Here is a 5,307-nt window from a genome sequence, read left to right as displayed (position 1 = left end):
CAGAAGGAGGGACAGCCAGACATGAAGGAATACACGGGGTATTTATAGTTTATTTAAAGAACATCATTTGACACCTTCTGAAATAGAACTGGGAAGGAATTTCTATTAGTGATGATACACTACTGTAGATAGTTTTTCTTTTTATAAATGTTCACGGAGAGGATGATTTAAAAAAAAGTATTTATATTGCTGGTGGGGGATCTGCCAGTGTCACACCAAAAGTGGGAATGTGCTACCAGCCCTCTGTTACGCTTTGGGGGCCCGTGGTGTGGCCTCCCCCCCATATAAATGAAAAACCCATTTTTTGTTTCATATCAAAAGTCAGTAATGGGATGGGCTTTATTTGTGACATAGTTTTTTCATTACACACAATTTCTGACCCGTCCATGTATAGAAGATTAGAGCATCTGCAAAGAGAGGTATTTTTAATTTAATCATATCAAAATTCATAATGTGATTGTGTGAATGTGTGAGGGTGAGACTGTTATCGTCAACCAGGAAATCTGTGACGGGCTAGTTTTTAAAGGTTAAAGCAGTTGGTCTTAAGCATAGTTGAGAAAAGCAAGTAACTATTTTAAAGAATCTATAACTCAGGAACAGTTTTAAAAATTGGTTCCCCACTTAAATTTTCAGGCATAAAAAGGGCTGAGTTGTCCCTTTAAAAAAGTGCTGTCCACCTGGGTTTGTGACATTTTGTGGGAGAACGCCAGATGTCCAGAGCAGCACAACATCGTTCTTTGCCAAATAAAAGTAGATGAATTCTGGTTCTTGGCAGCCCTTCCCCCTAAGGCATAGTATGTATTTTTGGTTAAAATAGCTAATCTTACCATAACATGTAACAGCTCCCTGGAATCACACTAAGTGCCCCCAATTTGTCTGTAATTTTCTTGTCCGCGAGCTGTTCACCTGCCTCCGTTTCTACATTTTTCTGGGGCTAGAGTCTCCTCTCTGCCCTTTCTGGGCTCGTCACCTCCTGACTTGCCTTTGCTGCTTATTTGCTGTGACCAGCAGTGTGATCTTGGGTACCTTGAGGGCTTCCGATGCCAGGAAGCTTTATATGACATTATGAAAGACCATCATTTCCATTTTGGTATTTCAGTATTTTCCTTGTAACCTGGGATTAGATCAGAGTGTCCTATGTGATGAAAAAGTACAACCAGAGTGGTTTATAATCTTCCTGCAGCTCTGTACTGAATTCTAGAGTCTCTGGGGTTTCTATTTCAGATTATTCAGTCAGATGAAGAAGGATCTACTGCAGTCTGCTTAATATGCATTTGATCGGTAGAAAGGATCTTTCTAGAAACTGTAGGAAAATAAAGTAGAACCAGTTGGGTAAAATACCACATAAACAAGTGGATTATGACATGGTGAGTTGTGAAGAGTCAGGATTCTGGTTATGATCTGGGTTCCTCTCACGGGAGATCAGCTGCACTGTGTGTATGAGGAGCACGGAACCCGAGGCTGGGAGCCTGGAGACTTGGGTGCCTCCCCTAGCTGGGCAAGACCCTCATCCTCCCTGTGCCTCAGTTTCCTTATCTGCACAGTGACACTTGCTCTCTCTTTCCAGCTGTGCTTTGAGGATATGATGAGGTTTGATACAGTGACCCTTGAAAGAGTAGCAGGCAGTGTGCCGTGTGGGTCCCAGTAGAGCGTGCTTTCTCCTTCTGTCGTCCGATGTTTTCTTCAACTTGGGAGCAAATGCAGTTGGCATGAGGAGGGAGCTCACGGTGCAGTAACTCTATGCGGTTGTGCCCACCAGTGCCATCTTTTAGTGTTGTTTTGGAGATCCTAAAGCAGCCCCGCTCTGTCACATGAGTCCTTGACTCCTATAGAAATTCCGACACGAAGCAGCCTTACAAAATCTGGTCTCCTTAGGACCGAGTGTCCTAGAATACTGACTCCAAACACACATGCAAAATGGCCCAGTTTCAATGCTTTTACAAAGTGAAGCCCTTCTTCGGGGGTGGGGGGATAACTGGGGGTTTAGATTGAAATGTGGACAAAGATAGCATGTGTCTTTTGAACAAAATAAAAATTTTGTAACAAAACTTTGCAGAATGGTGTAAAATCAGTACAAGATTATAGGCTATCCATTATTTAATTTTGTCAAGTAGAAAAATAAACGTAGCCCTTTTGATGCCTAAACATATTGTAAGAGTATTACTATGGCTGCCTTTTTTTCCTGCCTCACAAAACAAAGGGCTATTTCTACAAGGCAAAGTTTTGTATATGTGCTATTCTTTATTTCAGAGTGAGAGTTGGGGAAAAACTGGAGCAAAGAATGGCTTTCCTTCTCGCTTAAAAGTGTGTCTGTATGTATACCTTAATATATACGAGACAGGTTTCCCTGGAATAAAAGTCTGGAACATACTGCTTAATTTCACCATGTATGTTGACGAGATTATTTGTGACTGAAAACTGGAATATTGTGTGGACTTTGTCAACTGATTATCAGCCTGTTAGGAGTCCTCTGTGTGAGGTGTGGTGGTGTAATTGTGAAATTCTCACTGTGTGTGGGTGTACGTGTGATAGAGTGCACTTTTTTTTCTGTAAATATCTTTTGATATCCATTTGTGTAAAAATCCCAATGAATGTGTCTTTGGAAAATGTATCAAGGTTTTTATTTTGTCAATTGATCTGAATGCCCATATAACTGATCAGAAATCTGGTTTTTGTTCAGATTGGGGGATTTTTTTTTAAAGGGTAAAAAGCATGCAGAAAGGACTGTTGGAAGAATCGTGTTTTAATGCCATTTTACGTCAACATTGCTTCAGTATTTTGAATTGACACGGCTGTTTTCTTCCAACTATAAGAGAATGTGCCTGCCTTTCCCCCAGGCTCACTTTGGGCTACAGGGGGCCCTGCACAAACAGCTTGAGCCTGTGACACCCAACATCATTTTTTCTGGTGACCTGAACTGGCTGAGCCTCACGTGCAGTGTGCGCACCTGGGCTCGTGGCCGATGCCACCCCAGGTGCCATGGGCCTTTTACCTCTCTGGGCCGTTTTCTTTACAATGAGTGCGTTAGGCTGGATCAGCTCAGAAGTCCCCTCCTGCCCGAACATTCAATTCTATTTTTATTTTCCTATAGTTACTATGGGGGTTAGACATGCGGGACGCGGGATCACATAGAGGTTAGATGTAACGTGTTGGTTTGTTACGGCTTGTTCACCCCCGTTTATAATTTGCATCATTTTAATGTCCCCGCTCTAACTTCTCTTCCCACTTTCTTTGGTAACTAGCCTCTTTTTCTCCCGTTCTTGAAACTCTCCACTTCTTAGTCTGCAAAATACATTGTTCCCATTCCCCTCAAAAATGAAAAATCGATTTAAAACACCTCCTGCAGTGAAAAAGCTCGGCACCACGTTCAGCTAATAAATCTGGAAGACGATTTTCTTACTCTAATTCAGCGATAGCTATGATCCCCAAGTAAGTGCTGAGAAAGTTGTCTGTCATAGAAAAGATGTCTTTTCCTCTTGTGGGCATCGCTGTTGCTAAATTACAGCATCTCTGTAATCTGTGGGGAGACGGCAGGTGCCGAGCAGGGCATGGGATTAGATGGAATGTAAATCCACCTTTTGCCTTGGTCGGAAATCCTAGGTTATAGAGCAAGATTCTGTACGCTCAAGTTGGTGTATAAGACCACCTACCCAGTGCCATGAAGATTCCCTACTCCGTATATCATCTTGAAAGAGTTTGTATTAAAATGCTCTGGATCTGTGCTACTGGGTGAAATTTGGCTTGTCCAAATCGAGATTATGCTATTTACGTAAAACACACAGCAGATTTTGAAGGCTTGGTACCAAAAAGAAGGGAGTGTAAAATATTTCACCAGTATTTTATACTGATTACATGCTAACATAACAATATTTTAGATAAATAAGCTCTTATTAAAAATTTCACTTATATCATTTTCTCTTTTTTAATATGGCTACCAAAATTAAAATTAGACATGTGGCTGGCATTGTACTTGGACAGGTGCTGCTCTAGGCTGTAGATGGTGTGGAGTTGGCATTGAGATGCCACGTGTGGGAGGTAATTCTCCCAATAGACAGAAACAACACACATATTTTCACTGGAGTCAGCTCAGTGAGGCACCAAATGCCTTCCAGACAGCAGAAGACTTTTCTATGTAAAAGCCAGTATGTATAAGACTCCAATTTAAAAAAAAAACAAAAAAACAACTAAAGCAAATGAGCCCCAAACCTCATTCCTTCAGCTTTGCTTAGAAGCTGCTAACTTTGCACTTATATTTCAAGCATCTTCCATGTGCCAAGGATGCTGGCTACATGGGGATGCTGGGCATATTTGCTTCACCTTAGGCAACATTCTCTTGTGGTCTCCCCTCCCTGAGTATTGTGTGGTCCGTTCAGAGCTGGGTGTGATGACGTATGGTGCAAATCTCGCCGCTCCTATCCGCCTGGGCAGAGGCTGAGCCTGCTGCCTGCGCCCACCTGCCCAGCAGGTTTCAATGTTGGCTCCTGAAAGAGTTTGTATTTATTTTATTTTGCACTAGTCATAGTTGCTGTTAAAATATCTCAATTGTTTTGGGAGAGCATTGCCTGTGATGGAAAGAGAGATGGATGATTTATTGCTTCAGTTGTTTTAAAATTAAAAGCTATTCTCACAATCTGAGGTTCCTTTATGGCTCTTTTTTCTTTTGCAAAATGCCAAGTAAACTGATTCTGCCCTTTGCAGGTTCTCATCCATCAGCGGAACAGGTAACCCGACATAGTGACTGGTTTTATTTCTCCTTACGGTTTGTTCGTGTGGGCACCAAGGCTGCCTCGTTCCCATCAGTAGTGGAACGTCAGCAGTGGTGCAAGATGTTACTTCTGTGAAGGAGGGAGGGGCCGAGGCAGGGAAGAGGTTGAGGTCTTTTAGTTTTTCTCGAATGGATGTCCGGTCGAATACTGGAGTCAGTGGAGACCCTGCTGTGGTTCTGTGGCTCTCAGTTTGTTGGTAGCTTCCCTAGGTGCCAGTGCACGCAACACTGGTTGCCCCAAGGGATTTCAGCATTTTGTTGGCACTGTGTTTGTAGGGTGTGTGAATTTCCTATTGTTGCTGTAACAAAGAGTTATAAACTTGGTGGTTCAAGAGAGCACATTTATTAGGTGAAAAGTCTGAAAATGGGTCTTACAGGGAAGCTCTATGTGAGAATTCATTCCTTGCCTTTTCCATCTTCTAGAAGTGTTCTGTTCTCATTCTTTGGCTTCTGGCCTCCTAACAACATGGACGTCACTTAGTGTCTGTGTCCATTGTCATGTGGCCTCTGACCGGCTCTCCTGCTCTCTCTTATAAGGACCC

This window comes from Crocuta crocuta, unplaced genomic scaffold (assembly GCF_008692635.1).
Source record: "Crocuta crocuta isolate KB4526 unplaced genomic scaffold, BGI_CrCroc_1.0 scaffold256, whole genome shotgun sequence".
Classification (NCBI taxonomy): Eukaryota; Metazoa; Chordata; class Mammalia; order Carnivora; family Hyaenidae; genus Crocuta; species Crocuta crocuta.
This window is presented reverse-complemented; position numbering follows the sequence as displayed.